General features: G+C 51.9%; 1 long non-coding RNA gene across 1 annotated transcript; it reads right to left on the reverse strand.

The window, feature by feature from the left end:
* Positions 1-9183: 9183 nt before the first annotated feature.
* Positions 9184-16984, reverse strand: LOC144579200 (uncharacterized). Its single transcript, XR_013526227.1, has 2 exons — positions 16883-16984; positions 9184-11535 (listed from the first exon to the last, which is right to left on the reverse strand). It is a non-coding gene; the product is annotated as an uncharacterized LOC144579200 (long non-coding RNA).
* Positions 16985-16991: the final 7 nt, after the last annotated feature.

Below are 16991 nucleotides of genomic sequence, written 5' to 3' on the forward strand. Positions count from 1 at the left end.
ACACAGGTCACCTCCGTGGACCCAGCCTGTCCCTCAGGTGGACCGTCCCAGGATCTAGACTGAGGAACTCGGGGTGGAGGAAGGGAATTCTAACACACTCCCCAGGCAACCAGAAAGAAGCCATTTTCTTCCCTATTAGTTGTTGGTAATGATACCACGTTCTGATCTTCATCTGTGTGACTTCTGAGCTTACGCATCAACGTGTTTTTACCTCAGGCTTTAACTTCCCCAGTGTAGAGTAAGAGCCAGAGATCTTCAGGAGTAGACAAGGAGTGGAATCTGGGGGCCAGAACGACCCGTTCACAGACCTTTGGCTGAGTGAAGAAGCCTGACTTCAAGCCTCAGGTGGGACCACGTGGGGTTTTGATCTCCGTGGACAGCTGCCGTTGTGATGGCTCAGCTGGGCAGGCTGCACTACAAGGGCCAGTGGGTGTCCTCTGCTTTGGGGCAGGTGTGGCTGCAGCAGATGGGCACAGTCAGGAGCATCAGTAAATACGGCACACTGGCGCGCCTCAGCAGGCACTGCCAAGCAACATTCAAAAGAACCTCTTTCTCAGTCTCTCTGACATTCACAGGTTACCAAAAAATGGCTACTATGCTTCTTAGCCAGGAAGCATAGCATTTAAAATTCAGAGAAAGCACATTTCCATCTGTTTTACATTTTGCATTAAAACTGAAAGCTCACATTACCTACAGTGGAGCAATGATTTGAGTGACTGCAGATTTCTCTCAAGAAACTGGCACACGAAGGTGCGGCTTTAACGTGTTAAAAGAGAACTCGCAACCAAGAATTCTATGCCCAGCAAAGAAATCCATGAAGACAAACACAGAGAATTTGTCACTAACTGACCTGGCCTAGTGAAAGTCTTCATGGAGCTTGTTCAGCTTGAGTGGAGAGAGGATGCCAGGCAAAGTGGGATCTTTCGGAATGAAGAAAGAGAAGTGGAAATAGTAAGTCTCTGAACAAATATAAAAGACGACTTCTTTTTCTCTTGGTTATTTAAAATTTGTGAGTGTGGAAAGCACAATGTAAACCGTTGGACATGGTTTCAATGTACACAAATGTAAAATACTTAACAGTGATGACAGGGAGTGCCCTGGGGGCACCGATTAGCCGCAGGCTTTCCACACTCTACGTGAAGTGGTGTCCCGTCATTGTAAGCAGACTGGGAAAGATGACATGTGTCTGCTGCAATAATCAGAGCAGCTGTTAAAAGAATGATTCAAAGAGATATAGCAAAACGTGATATAAATGTAGATGGAATGCTAAAAAGACTTCATCTGAAAGACAGAGGAACACAGAATGGGCACACAGAAAAAAATGATAATTTTAAACCAAATTGTATCCATGATGACATTATATTAATAATAATTATGTTATATAAATAAATAATTTAAAAGGAGACAGAGTGAATAAAAACAACCCGAGCACTGTTTTCAAGAGTCACACTTTAAAATAAAAGATACAGAGAGGTGGAAGTGACATGGAAACCCTGAGCACAGAAGACTGGATGGCCCTGTTCTTACCGGATAAAACAGACCGAATACAAGCAAAACGACCAGAGAAAGAAGGACCTTACAGAGTAACAAAAGGTAAGTTATCAGGCGGCATATGTTATCAGTTTATAATTACAATTACATGAAAAGTGACAGAATTACAGGGAGAAATAGACCTTTTCAGAAAGCAGAAGATTTTAATACTCCTCCCTCAGCAATGGATGAAATAACTAGAAAAAAGTTAAGATGTAGATGATCTTCAAGTCCTGCCAATTTCCATGATCGACTCAACATCTACGTCACACCCAACGACTGCACAATTCCTGCGGCTTCAGGGGCGCACAGCGGGGGCATTTGCCGGGGGGATGGGTGTCATCCTGTGGAGGGAGGGGCGAGGCTGGGAGCTGCGGCCAGTGCTTTCCACCCAGGCAATGGGGAGAATATGATGAGTGCCCTTTACCTGGAACGGGACTCTGTATTCTGAGCTGAGACTGGCCTGGATCTGTGTTCGAAGCACAGTTGGCCTGCACTTGTCTCTGAGAAATGGTTCAAGGCAGGGTGGTTTGGCACCTGTGTTCCTAACCATCCCCTCTCCATTACTGGACGCAAACTAGGGAAGGATAAGAATCATTCAATGAGTCACACTCTTGACTCGCCTTCCCCAGCTGAAAAGCACCACTGTGTGGAAGCCGTTCTCCAAGGGTGGAGCCGAGGAGGGAGAGCGTTTATCATAATTCCCCAGAAATACTTCTTAGTGACCAAGCCCACGGGTTTTCCCTTCCAAGAGCTTGCTCGTGCTAGGAAAGAAAGGATCTTGGTGTTCTGATTATTCTTCCTCATGATGGTTCTAAATCACACCCAAATGCCTGCTTTCCTGCCCGATCGAGGGGAAGTAGTTTAGATCAGTGCTCCTCAACTTTACTGCACTTAGAAATCAATAACATCTAACATCTGCAGGTCTTAAAAATGAATGTGGCCTCACACATCAGCAACACTCAGTCCCTGGACAAACCAGGAGATGGACCAAGCAGCTCTGCCAAGTCCTCACCTCTCCCTCCCTCTCTGCCCGCCTGGACGCCTGCGCACTGAGTGGTTCACAGGGAACATCCGTGGGCCGAGAGAACCTTCCGTCCCCTCTCTGGGAAAGGTCTCTGGCTGCTCTGAGCACTCTTGAACTTGCTCTGCCCTCCCTGCGGTTCCTTCTGAGATGCCTTGGTTTCCCTCCCTGCCCTCTGCTACCTGGATCTCTGCAGAGAACGTCTGACCTGAGCCCTCCTGGAGTGGGGTGCCCGGCTCTGCCAGGCTGTGTCCTGGCAACTGCATTTCAGTCTTCCCCTGTTCTCAGTCCGGGTGGCTGTGGTGGGATGTTCACCCCTGCCATGCCTCCAGGACGAGCACATCACCAAAGGTGGTTCAAGTTTTTATCCAGGAATTTTGGGGGAAGTCTTAGGAAGCAGAAGACCCCTGTCTACCAGTACTGCCAACACTCAGATGAACGTGCATGTGGATCTGCTGGGAGCCAGAGTGTGGAGAGGGTCTCATGGGGAAGGTGAAGTCAGTGAGGATGAGAGTAGGAAAGGGAGACGGAGGAAGCAGAGAAGTGGAGGGGAGAAGCCAGGGCACATGTGGTGCTAGACAGGGCTGGGAAAGAGATGGCAAACTTCAGAGAGAGGAGCGAGGGAGAAAGGAAGAGACCGTGGGACCGACGGACACGCTCTGAACACCTGGACCCAGCTGTCTGTTGTTTCAAGCCTCCCCAGGAGCTTTGCATTACATGAGCCAACAGAGTCATTTCCCTATTTTACTTAAGCTCATTTCAGTAGGGTTTTCCATCCCCTGCAGCACGTTTCCCATTCCTGCTCTGCAGGACACAGCCTAGCACCTGCACCCCTACCAGTCCCACACGACCTGGCTCTGGCCCTCCCCAGCCTGGATTCCTGTGATTGCACCTGCCTTTCCTTTCAGGACTTCCTCCAGGCAGACCTTCAACCCAGGTATACCTCCCACCCACCCAGGCGGACCTCCCCTCAGTACCTCCCACCCAGGTATACCTCCCACCCACCCAGGCAGACCTCCCCTCAGTACCTCCCACCCAGGTATACCTCCCACCCACCCAGGCGGACCTCCCCTCAGTACTTCTTATAGATATACCTCCCACCCTGATGTACCTTCCACTTGGGTACCTCCTATCCAGGTGGACCTCCCACCAGGTGTATATTTCAGTACCTTGCAATCAGGTGTTCCTTTTACCCAGGTGTACCTCCCACCCAGGGAGACCTCCAACCCACAGGGACCTTCCACTCAGGTGTGCCTCCCTCCTAGGTCCTTTGCGCTCAGGCGTGTCTCTGCCCCACCTTCCCAGCCTGAGCCTCCAGCCTCCCCTGGGCTCCCCACTACATTCAGTAAGAAGCACTCCATCTTGATAGCCCAGGAGTGGGTACAATGTGCATTGTGTGGAAAGTGCTCAGTCCATGAGGGTGGACTGGACCCTCCCTTGGCATCTTTTTGGGCTGTCGTATTGATTGGTGTGAGCTCCTACCCATCATGAACTTTAATAGGGCAGAAGGGGAAATTCGGGGAGTGCAGAGGGGTTGTTCCGTGTTTTAATGAAGTGTGAGTGAACACATGATAAATAGAACCGAACAGAAGCAGGTGCAGGGTCTTCCAGACTCAGCACAGTCTGGAGTGCGAAGAGTGTGGGCATCTGAAGAGGGAGAGCCCCACAGTTAGACTCGGGGTCGCCCAGGCCTTCCTGAGAATCCACACCTGCAGGTCAGCTCTGCGGCGGTTGGCCAGGTCCTTCTGTGAGCCAGGCAAAGCTTGAGAACAGGATGGCTGCAGGAGGACCCTTCATTCCATGGAGCCCCTCGGCCATCTCCTTTCACAGATCCTCCCAGAGACAGGCAGGGGAGCAGACTGCCCCATTTTACAGATGGAGAAGCCTAAGCTCAGAGGGTGAAGCAGAGCCACGGTGGACAGGGATTCCTTTCTCTGTTTCCTGCTTGTCGCTGTGGGAAACGCGCATCGCCGGCCACAGCTGTGTTACCTCATCCTGAGACACCAAGAGGACATGTGGGTGGGCCACAGATTGGGTTTTGGTGATTCGACCAGGTGGTGCCCCATGTTTAGATGCGGGGCTGAGAGGCTTCCTGAGGATGGACGGATGGACGATGCGCTGCTGCGGCTCCGGGCGCCCCGGGCAGGGCCTGGCTAACGGAGTTTGTTTCCTCTCTAATGGACGAATGCCCAGAAACAACCTTGTGCTTCCGGCATCACTTTAAAGGAGGAGCTACTTTCAAGTGTATTTTCCACATAATCCATATTTTTGCCTGTTGTCATTTTAAAAAATGATATTGTCCCCTTCTTCACTTTCTTAAAGAGACAGACTGCTAAGCCGAATTGAGTTATTTGTGGTGGAGATGGCTGAACAGCTGTCCCACGCATGGGTGATGCTGAGGTCACTCAGGCTGGGAATGGGCAGGGTGAGCTGTGCTGGGTGGTTCTGCGGGTGTTTGCTCATTCGGGACTTGCAGTGCCAATGGTGGACGCTCCGCCCTGGCACGGGTGCTCCTTTGTCCCCAGGTCGGGCCGCAGCTGGCCTGTGAAGTCAACACTGGCTGCTCGTGCCCCGCGCAGAGAGGCGCTCTCACCTTTCCTCACTGTGAGGAAAGTGCTCAGTCCATGAAGAGTGTGGGCATCTGAACAGGGAGAGCCCCACAGTTAGACTTGGAGTCACCTTCACCACGAGGCCGCCTCTCCCCACCTGCGGTCCTGTGCGGGGGCTGCGGCTGGTTCAAGTCTGGGGAAATGACTTCTCCTCCCCCTTCCTATGCACTTCCTGGAAGCAGACGCTGCCTCTCGTGATGTCGTGATGTTTTCATCTTAGGCCCAAGCAGAGTCCCTGTCACACGGGAAGCGGCCAGACTGTGTTGTGGAACGAACAATATCATTTATCCGCCTCCACTTTCCAGCTGTCCTGTCTGCCGGGGTGGGGGGCACCAGACGCAGGCCCAGGGGTCCATTTGCCCCTTCTCAGCTGAGATGTGACTCTGGCAGACCCTGTGGAATAGTCTCCACGTGAAGTCAGAGAGTTAACAAGGCACAAGGATTTTTAAAAAGGTGTATTTGTGTGTGTGTCTGTCTTTGTGCCAGTGTGTAAGTATGTACCTGCTGTCCGAAGTCATTCAGGCTGGGGATGGGCAGGGACGAGCTGTGCAGGGCGGTTGTTTATGTGTCTGTGTATAACTGTGTGTCTGGGTCTTTGTCTCTGTGTGTGTTTGTGCATGTGCCGGTATGTGTCTTTGTGTGTTTGTATGTGTTTGTGTGTATGTAGGTGTGTGTTTATGTTTGTATATCTTTGTGTGTGTCTGTGTATTTGTATGTGTGTGCAGGTGTGTATAAGTGTGTGTCTCTGTGTAGATCTGTGTATCTGTATGTGTATAGGTTGTATATGTGTCTTTGTGCCATTGTGTATTTGTGTGTGTTCATATGTCTATGTTTGTGCATATGTGTGTGTAGGTTGTATGTGTATGTGTAGGTGTATATATGTATGTGTCTGTGTGTTTGTGTATATGTGTTTGTGTAGGTTGCTGTCAGTTTGTATGTGTCCGTGTCTTTGTGTGTTTTTGTGTATGTCCATGTATCTGTATGTATGTCTTTGTAGGTTGTATGTGTAGGTGTGTTTATGTATCTGTGTGTGTTTGTGTGTGTGTCTGTGTGTGTATGTCTGTGTGTAGGTTGTATATGTGTGCATAGGTGTATATATGTGTGTCTGTGTCTTTGTGTGTGTCTGCATGTAGATTGTATGTGTATAGGTGTGTATATGTGTCTTTGTGTAAGTGAATATGTGTGTGTATGTATTTCTATGTGTGTGTAGGTTGTATATGTGTGTAGGTGTGTGTGTCTGTGTGTGTGTGTAGGTTGTATTTATGTGTGTCTTTGTGTGTGTTGGTTGTATGTTTGTGTCTGTGTCTGTGTGCAGGTTATATACGTGTGTGTCTGTGTGTGTGTAGGTTGCATATGTTTGCGTCTGGGTGTGTGTTTGTATGTCTGTATCTGTGTGCAGGTGTGTATATGTGTCTGTGTCTGTTTCGTGTGTGTGTGTGGCTGCATAGCTGTGTCTGTGTCTGTGTTGTGTATGTGTCTGTTTTAGTGTGAGCATGTGTCTGTATGGCTGTATAGCTCTGCGTGTGTGTGTGTGTGTGTGTGTGTGTGTGTGTGTGTGTGTTTAGGTTCCTGACTGGGGTCTGAGAAGATGGCATTGTTTGACAAGCGGTCTGAGGTTCAGTCACTCTTATGAAAGTTCCATGGGCTTGCGCAGTCTTTCCTGTCCACTGCCATCCCTGCTTTTCTAGAGCCCCCGGGGCCCACAGAGGACCCCGTCTTTGGGATGGGGACAGGCAGGGGAGTCGTGCAGGGTGGTTCTGCTGGATGTTGGCACATTCGGGACTGGCTGTGGCTGTGTAGGACGCTCCTCCCTGGCATATGTGTTCACTGAGAGCTTGGGCAGAGCCACAGCGGCTGTAACACCCTCCGCTGACAATTTGAATGGGCTGGACATCCCTGCCGTCCCTTCAGTCTGATTACAATTTATCTTCCTGATAGTGAAAACACAAAGAACAAGTGCTTTTGCTTCTAAGGGGGTCTAAGTTAACAGGTGTGATGCTACCTTATTCAGACCATCAAAACAACCCCACATTCGCGTCTGTTAGGTTCTCTCTACCTGACACGTGGGAGCATTGGGTACCGCGTCACACAGGGTGTCCGGCAGCCTCTGGTGCACAGAAGGCCTGGGCTCGATGGCAGCCCCAGCCTGGCTGATTTGGTGGAAAATCCAGGCACAGGCAACCGAGGCCGAAGGGACGCCCAGGTGTGCCGATGACCCTGCCGGCTCCTGTGAGTTGGGAGGCGTCAGCACACCGAGCAGGGGAGGAGCGGTGCAGGGGTCTCCCGAGCTCACCTCAGCAGACGGACCTGTGGAATCTGTTTTGATGAGAACTTAGCAGATGATGACTCATCATCAAAAAGCAGATCAATAATACTGGGGTTTGGTGTGGGAAATTCACTTTCTTCCTTCAAATCTTGTTCTACGCTTTTCTGGTGACATTTCTTGTACTGATATTACCCATGGGTCACCCTCGGGAAGAATCCAGAGATGGGTGAGGTTATGATTCCGGCACGCTGGAGACCCCCCGGTGGAGGAACAGGGAAGGGCCTCCGGGCTGGGTCCTGCGACCGCCTAGTGCCTGGTGGGCTGACTTCCCAGAGCCGCCTGGACAGGGCAGCATGACCTGAGAGCACAGGCAGGCACTCATTCGCTGCGTGACCCTGGGCAAGCCGCTTAACCTCTCTGAACTTTGGTCATGTTGTCGTAAAGATAATAATTTCTGGTCTAGGATTATTTTCAGATTCAATGACACTGTTGTAGGATACTTAGTGCACTGCCCAGTAAATCAATTCATTATTCTCATGGTCCCCATCCCCTCGCCTCTATGGGTTCACACATGCTCCTGCCCCTCCCCATCCCCCCCATGCCTTCCATGTAAACAGGTGGCTGACTCCGCTTCAGTTCCACAGCGGAGAGAACAGCTGGCCCAAAGCTCAGAAGTCCTGCTTTTTTTCCTCTTGCCTGTGATTTTCCAAAAGCCTAGATCCTTATGGGAATTTGAAGCCCTTTAGGAGAAGGCAGAGAGCCAAGAGAGGGTCAGGTGAGGAGCAGACTGGCCTAGAAGAAATGTGAGCATCTGGGTGGGAAGTGAGAGGGGCTTTCCAGGGAGCAGAGAGCACCCTGGGGGCCCGAAGCAACAGGCCCTGGGGGCAGCTGTGTCGGGTGAGTGGGGAGGGACCCTCTCCCTGACTTCTTGTGCTGGCTGCGATCCCGGGCGCCTGGTGTGACCCCTGATTGAATGTGGAAAGAGGATCTGCAGGGATCGAAGCGAGTTTCTGCTCACGAGAGCAGGTTGTTGGATCATAGACGATAACGGCCGAGGACCATTCTTGCACACCCACTCCTGGGCATAGAAATCCACACCTGCACGTTTAAATTAGGTCACGGTCCTCATATTGCTCCTCCCATCCCAACTTCATTTCAGTAAAGGCTGCCTCTTCTGTCCGGCTGCAGAAGGCGCTCACCTGTCCTTCTGGCCGCTGTCCCATGTCCCCCTCCCTCTCTGAACCTTGTGCTCCCAACACTCTCTGCTCTGCTGCCCACATGACCATTCTGAAAAGCAAAACAAATTACACAATGTCCCCACTTCAGATCTGCTAAGTCCAAAGAATGAGCACCAGGGGCAACACAGCTTGGCCTTGACCCCTCTCCAGCCCAGCTGGTTCCAATTCCCGAGGCCTCGGGGCTTCCACGCCTGGCCGTCTTTGCCAGGGCACCCCCACTCACTCCCATACTCAGCAGACAAAGCCTCATTTATCCTGGAAGGCCAAGCTCCAAGACCAAGGGAAGCCTTTCCCAGCTCTGCCAAGCTGAAGAGGCTGTGCCCATCTCTGGCAAACACAAGTCTTCCCTCTTTCTGGAAAGGTACCTGGGGAAGCCCCTGTTTTCCCCAAGGGTGTTCAGGGAGGAGGAAGAATGCGTCCGTGCACTGGGGGCCCTGGGTCTGCCATGCCCTGGGCCAGGGAGTTATCTATCCACCCAGGTAATTCTTTTAAAGTACATATTTACATACACACGTGTTTATGCAAATCTGTAATGTAAACTAGTAAATATTTATACAGGTGTGTTCGCTGCAGGTGCATATTTGCATTTGTGATCCAGACCTCAGGGCACAACCACGGGAGAGGGCAGGTGGGGCTCCCCAAGTCCAGGTGGAGGAGCGAGTGCCCTGCAGGCAACTGGCACCACAGGCAGCATCTGGGAGCCTCAGGACACCTGCGGATGGGGCATTGGACAGGAAGGGCAGCCGGGAAGAGGCCTGTTTGTATTTCTGGCCTATTTCCCCAGCACCATGTTTAGACCGTGGTAAACAAATGACTAAGCCTCTTTCTTCCATCTCCCGGTCTCATGTGGGGTCACAGAGTCTCCCTAAGAACGGCTAAGGAGGTCACAGCAGGTCAGCTTCGGCTTGGACTTTGGACTCAGCAGGCCTGACATCACCAGGTCCTGGGGCACAAACATGATGACATCGCCTCCAGACGTGGGATCATGTGGGTCCCTGTGTGCCTGTGGTTTGCAGGATGATGAGCCAGGGTTCTCTGGGAGGGCAAATCCTCCACATCTGGGAAGAGTCTGACACACACAGTGCGCCCTTCCCCGGCTTGTTGGTTCAGCAGATGCGATGCTGCTGACTGTCCTGCTGGAAACTGTCAGCAGATGATGGAGGAACAGGCCCCGGGGGGTCCCAGGTGCAGCTCCATGAATAAGCCGTGTCCTCATGAGCAACACAGATGTACACACCCCTCCTGAGACCAGGGGCTCCTGCCGGCACAGGCCAGGACCACTCGCTGTCCTGTGTTTTAAAATCCAGCTTTCACCCCAGGGCCCAGGGCTGTTCCTGACATGCAAGAGTGTGTCAGTCAGTACTTGTAGAATCTCTCATTCCTTGAACACAATTCTTCCAGTGCCTGGTATTTTTGGAGCACTCTTCTAGGAGCTGGCGATGCCTCAGTGAGCAAAACGGAGACCCTGCCCTAGGGAGCTTCCCTTCTAGTGGGTGGGTGTGGCAAGACAGGTGGCAATCAATTAACAACAAGCATCATTAATAAGAATCACCAAATGCTGGGATGATGTGGTTATGGAAAAAGAAGTCGAACAGGGTGAGGGGCCTGGGGAATGGGAGGGTGTGAGGGGAGCTGAGCTGCGTGCAGTGCTACCCAAGGCGGCCGGGGGATCGGAGGAGCGTGGTGTGCACAGAACTGTGGAGGAGGCGTGATGGCAGAGGGAAGAGGCAGGGAGACCCCTGAGCAGGGTGAGCAGAGAGGAGCAGGAAGAGGGGGGCCTCCAGGGCGAGGCAGGGAGACCCCTGAGCAGGGTGAACAGGGAGGAGCAGGAAGAGGGGGGCCTCCAAGGTGTCCCAGGCCACCGTGAGGACTGCAGCTTACCCAGTGGGTGGAGAAGGAAGGCTTTGCTATCTTAAGGTAAAGAGTGAAACACCCTGGTTTGGGTTCGGTGACAGAGCAGAGGGCAGAGGCCATGAGCAGAGCTGTCATGAGTGAGCCTGAGCCAGTGCCTCATCTGGGGTGCCTGGAGAATAAGCTTCTGCCCAGAAGGGCTGTTCATTGTGAGTCCGAGTGCTATGGTGGAAGAACAATCCGGAGATTTCTGTTTGAGACCCATTGGCCGCTGTGCCTTCTGACGCTTCCTCTCTTTGGGATCCTTTCTCTACAACTGGTGCTTGGAGATTCCTCCCGAGACTTAAAGGGCTCTGGAGGCCGAGCTGATATCCCTGGACCGACACTCAGAAAACTTAAGTTGCATGTGAAGTTCTGAACCACAACTTAAGATGTGTCAGTCAGAACGCTTATTGCCGGCGACAAGACCTCGGGTCAAAGGAGCAGAGGCTGCGGCGGGGCTTGTGAGCTCTGCAGCGTCTGTGGAAGGCCGGCCCCCGTATCAGCATCGGTGGTAGCTGGAAGGAGACACTGGGGGGCAGGGGGCCCAGGCCCGGTCTCTGCTTCTCCCTGCCGTCGGCTTGGGCCTCTCTGCCAGGCCCCTTTGCTCCGCTGGGAACAGGACTCCCGGCGGGTCCCAGCAGGCAGCGTCTGCCTCTCTCTCGGCAGTGAGCCCAGGATTCTCTGTGGCCAGACGCCTGCCTGCTCAGGCACAGCTGCAGGGAGGGGCAGCAACCCAGCCGCCTGAGTCAGTGCCCGCGCTGGGCTGGTCGGTTTTGGAGTCTGTAAGATTCCAGCAGCTTTTACGCAAGCCTCAGGCTGGAGCATCAGGGCTCTTTCTCACAGCAAGGGCTCTTTCCAGAGGCCAGGGATGCCGCAGGCACCGTGACTGTCCTTGGTCCCTCGGCAGCTGTAACTGCCACAGCAGACGGGGCTTACAAACTGCAGACGTCGGTCTCACCGCTCTGGGGCTGAAGCCTAGGACCAAAGCACCGTGGGTTTGGTGTCTCGTGAGGACTGCATCTTGTTTCACAGACTCTCCTGGGGGAAGGGGTGAGGGCCCCTCTGGGGCCTCTTTGAAGGGCATCCCCCGAGGGGCTTCACCTCTGTGACCTCATCACCTCCCAAAGCCCCACCTCCTGACACCATCTCCCGGGGAGTTAGAGACTCACTGACACGAAGGCCATGGCACCCCTTTGCGTTTTAAGGTTGATGGTGTTTATAAACCCCACGTATGTGTTTTACCACCGTGGAGCACAGGCCCGTTACAGGAATGGTGCGGTGACACTGTGAGAATAAGCGCAGTGTGCCTACTGTGAGACAACGGCAGTGTACCTACTGTGAGATAAGCGCAGTGTGTCTACTGTGAGATAAGCACAGTGTACCTACTGTGAGATAAGAGCAGTGTGCCTACTGTGAGATAAGAGCAGTGTGCCTACTGTGAGATAAGTGCAGTGTGGGTACTGTGAGATAAGTGCAGTGTGCCTACTGTGAGATAAGAGCAGTGTGCCTACTGTGAGATAAGTGCAGTGTGGGTACTGTGAGATAAGTGCAGTGTGCCTACTGTGAGATAAGAGCAGTGTGCCTACTGTGAGATAAGTGCAGTGTGGGTACTGTGAGATAAGTGCAGTGTGTCTACTGTGAGATAAGAGCAGTGTGCCTACTGTGAGATAAGTGCAGTGTGGGTACTGTGAGATAAGAGCAGTGTGCCTACTGTGAGATAAGCGCAGTGTGCCTACTGTGAGATAAGCGCAGTGTGCCTACTGTGAGATAAGCGCAGTGTGCCTACTGTGAGATAAGCGCAGTGTGTCTACTGTGAGATAAGTGCAGTGTGTCTACTGTGAGATAAGCACAGTGTGCCTACTGTGAGATAAGCGCAGTGTGCCTACTGTGAGATAAGAGCAGTGTGCCTACTGTGAGATAAGTGCAGTGTGGGTACGCAGTGTGTCTACTGTGAGATAAGCACAGTGTGCCTACTGTGAGATAAGAGCAGTGTGCCTACTGTGAGATAAGTGCAGTGTGGGTACTGTGAGATAAGTGCAGTGTGCCTACTGTGAGATAAGAGCAGTGTGCCTACTGTGAGATAAGTGCAGTGTGGGTACTGTGAGATAAGTGCAGTGTGGGTACTGTGAGATAAGTGCAGTGTGCCTACTGTGAGATAAGTGCAGTGTGCCTACTGTGAGATAAGTGCAGTGTGCCTACTGTGAGATAAGTGCAGTGTGCCTACTGTGAAATAAGTGCAGTGTGCCTACTGTGAGATAAGTGCAGTGTGGGTACTGTGAGATAAGCGCAGTGTGCCTACTGTGAGATAAGCGCAGTGTGTCTACTGTGAGATAAGTGCAGTGTGTCTACTGTGAGATAAGCACAGTGTGCCTACTGTGAGATAAGCGCAGTGTGCCTACTGTGAGATAAGAGCAGTGTGCCTACTGTGAGATAAGTGCAGTGTGGGTACGCAGTGTGTCTACTGTGAGATAAGCACAGTGTGCCTACTGTGAGATAAGAGCAGTGTGCCTACTGTGAGATAAGTGCAGTGTGGGTACTGTGAGATAAGTGCAGTGTGCCTACTGTGAGATAAGAGCAGTGTGCCTACTGTGAGATAAGAGCAGTGTGCCTACTGTGAGATAAGTGCAGTGTGGGTACTGTGAGATAAGTGCAGTGTGGGTACTGTGAGATAAGTGCAGTGTGCCTACTGTGAGATAAGTGCAGTGTGCCTACTGTGAGATAAGTGCAGTGTGCCTACTGTGAAATAAGTGCAGTGTGCCTACTGTGAGATAAGTGCAGTGTGGGTACTGTGAGATAAGCGCAGTGTGTCTACTGTGAGATAAGCGCAGTGTGCCTACTGTGAGATAAGGGCAGTGTGCCTACTGTGAGATAAGTGCAGTGTGCCTACTGTGAGATAAGAGCAGTGTGGGTACTGTGAGATAAGTGCAGTGTGGGTACTGTGAGATAAGTGCAGTGTGGGTACTGTGAGATAAGTGCAGTGTGGGTACTGTGAGATAAGTGCAGTGTGCCTACTGTGGGAGAAGTGCAGTGTGCCTACTGTGAGATAAGTGCAGTGTGGGTACTGTGAGATAAGTGCAGTGTGCCTACTGTGAGATAAGAGCAGTGTGGGTACTGTGAGATAAGTGCAGTGTGCCTACTGTGAGATAAGTGCAGTGTGCCTACTGTGAGATAAGTGCAGTGTGGGTACTGTGAGATAAGTGCAGTGTGTCTACTGTGAGATAAGAGCAGTGTGCCTACTGTGAGATAAGAGCAGTGTGCCTACTGTGAGATAAGTGCAGTGTGCCTACTGTGAGATAAGAGCAGTGTGGGTACTGTGAGATAAGTGCAGTGTGGGTACTGTGAGATAAGCGCAGTGTGTCTACTGTGAGATAAGCGCAGTGTGCCTACTGTGAGATAAGGGCAGTGTGCCTACTGTGAGATAAGTGCAGTGTGCCTACTGTGAGATAAGAGCAGTGTGGGTACTGTGAGATAAGTGCAGTGTGCCTACTGTGAGATAAGTGCAGTGTGGGTACTGTGAGATAAGCGCAGTGTGTCTACTGTGAGATAAGAGCAGTGTGCCTACTGTGAGATAAGTGCAGTGTGCCTACTGTGAGATAAGTGCAGTGTGGGTACTGTGAGATAAGTGCAGTGTGCCTACTGTGAGATAAGTGCAGTGTGCCTACTGTGAGATAAGGGCAGTGTGCCTACTGTGAGATAAGTGCAGTGTGGGTACTGTGAGATAAGTGCAGTGTGCCTACTGTGAGATAAGAGCAGTGTGGGTACTGTGAGATAAGTGCAGTGTGGGTACTGTGAGATAAGCGCAGTGTGTCTACTGTGAGATAAGCGCAGTGTGCCTACTGTGAGATAAGGGCAGTGTGCCTACTGTGAGATAAGTGCAGTGTGCCTACTGTGAGATAAGAGCAGTGTGGGTACTGTGAGATAAGTGCAGTGTGGGTACTGTGAGATAAGTGCAGTGTGGGTACTGTGAGATAAGTGCAGTGTGGGTACTGTGAGATAAGTGCAGTGTGCCTACTGTGAGATAAGAGCAGTGTGGGTACTGTGAGATAAGTGCAGTGTGCCTACTGTGAGATAAGCGCAGTGTGCCTACTGTGAGATAAGTGCAGTGTGCCTACTGTGAGATAAGTGCAGTGTGCCTACTGTGAGATAAGAGCAGTGTGGGTACTGTGGGAGAAGAGCAGTGTGCCTACTGTGAGATAAGTGCAGTGTGCCTACTGTGAGATAAGTGCAGTGTGGGTACTGTGAGATAAGTGCAGTGTGCCTACTGTGAGATAAGTGCAGTGTGCCTACTGTGAGATAAGCGCAGTGTGCCTACTGTGAGATAAGAGCAGTGTGGGTACTGTGAGATAAGTGCAGTGTGCCTACTGTGAGATAAGTGCAGTGTGGGTACTGTGAGATAAGTGCAGTGTGTCTACTGTGAGATAAGTGCAGTGTGCCTACTGTGAGATAAGAGCAGTGTGGGTACTGTGAGATAAGAGCAGTGTGCCTACTGTGAGATAAGTGCAGTGTGGGTACTGTGAGATAAGTGCAGTGTGGGTACTGTGAGATAAGTGCAGTGTGCCTACTGTGAGATAAGAGCAGTGTGCCTACTGTGAGATAAGTGCAGTGTGGGTACTGTGAGATAAGTGCAGTGTGCCTACTGTGAGATAAGTGCAGTGTGCCTACTGTGAGATAAGTGCAGTGTGCCTACTGTGAGATAAGTGCAGTGTGCCTACTGTGAGATAAGAGCAGTGTGGGTACTGTGAGATAAGTGCAGTGTGGGTACTGTGAGATAAGTGCAGTGTGCCTACTGTGAGATAAGTGCAGTGTGGGTACTGTGGGAGAAGTGCAGTGTGCCTACTGTGAGATAAGTGCAGTGTGCCTACTGTGAGATAAGAGCAGTGTGGGTACTGTGAGATAAGTGCAGTGTGGGTACTGTGAGATAAGTGCAGTGTGCCTACTGTGAGATAAGTGCAGTGTGCCTACTGTGAGATAAGAGCAGTGTGGGTACTGTGAGATAAGTGCAGTGTGGGTACTGTGAGATAAGAGCAGTGTGGGTACTGTGAGATAAGTGCAGTGTGCCTACTGTGAGATAAGTGCAGTGTGCCTACTGTGAGATAAGAGCAGTGTGGGTACTGTGAGATAAGTGCAGTGTGGGTACTGTGAGATAAGTGCAGTGTGCCTACTGTGAGATAAGTGCAGTGTGCCTACTGTGAGATAAGTGCAGTGTGCCTACTGTGAGATAAGTGCAGTGTGCCTACTGTGAGATAAGCGCAGTGTGCCTACTGTGAGATAAGGCCAGTGTGCCTACTGTGAGATAAGTGCAGTGTGCCTACTGTGAGATAAGAGCAGTGTGCCTACTGTGAGAATAACCAACCAGTCTTTTAGGTTTGCTCACTTTTAAGTCATTTTACCCTCCACTATTTTAAGTTTTGGCTCATTTACTGGATTTAATATGATGTCTATTTCATGGGCAATAGTGAGTGTCATGAAACTCCAGGTTTGCCCCAAGTATTCCCCATGGGTGTGGAATTATTACTAAGTGCTGCTTCTGATGGGCAAACACCGGTGATCTGAGTTACATCACCTGGACTGATGTCTCTGGGCCTGCCAAGGTCTCCTGGACCTTCGGGGCGCGGGCTGGGCGGGGGTGCTGTTTCTGTTAGGAGGCTGCAGTTCTTGAAAGTCCTTCTTCACAGCTGTCCACAGCTGGGGCGGTTTATCCTTAAATTAGCCTCAGCCCCGGCTTGCTCTTTGGGCCAGTTTTTTTTCCTAGGCTCCTTTGCGTCTTATCAGAGGGAGTTTTCCTCCCCCTGATAAGTCTGTGGTCTGTGTTGCTTTCCCAGACTTGAGAATACTCCTCTGTTGTAAGACAGCTGGAATTTCTACCCCCCGCTGGGACCACTGGGAACCAACCCAGAGGCTGCTTCCCACCCTCCCCTCCCAGCGGAGCAGCCTCTGGCCCGAGGGCTGCGCTCACACACATGCCGGCCGGCTTCCCGGCCGGCTTCCCGCCAGCACACGGGGTCCTCGGCGCATCCTGTCGTCCCGGCGCCAAGGCTCCGGGTGGTGCCGCAGGAAAACCGCCACCCAGATGCCAGCCCACATGCTGTGTGGGTGGCCAAGGCCACATCGCCCTCATCTGGGATTTGGGAGGACACAGACATGTGCGATAAAGCAGGCAACGCTCCTGCTGGTGCAGGGAAGCCAGGGGTGCCCAGAGCAACTCTGCAGCCCAGACCCGACCCCGAGCCTTAGCCCAGCCGCTACCTGACATCTCCCTGTGAAAACCTGAGGAGTGGATCCTACGAGGAACCTCTGGATTCCTCTCCAGCCCGCCACTCACCCCGGCCACGGCTTCCTTTTCAGCCTGGGTCCAAGTGTCAAGTTAGAGGTCAGGGCCCCTGGGGGTCAGGTGAGCTGACGTGTGCTATCGGCCGCAGGAAATAAATGAG

The sequence above is a fragment of the Callithrix jacchus genome, chromosome 14 (assembly GCF_049354715.1).
Source record: "Callithrix jacchus isolate 240 chromosome 14, calJac240_pri, whole genome shotgun sequence".
NCBI lineage: Eukaryota > Metazoa > Chordata > Mammalia > Primates > Cebidae > Callithrix > Callithrix jacchus.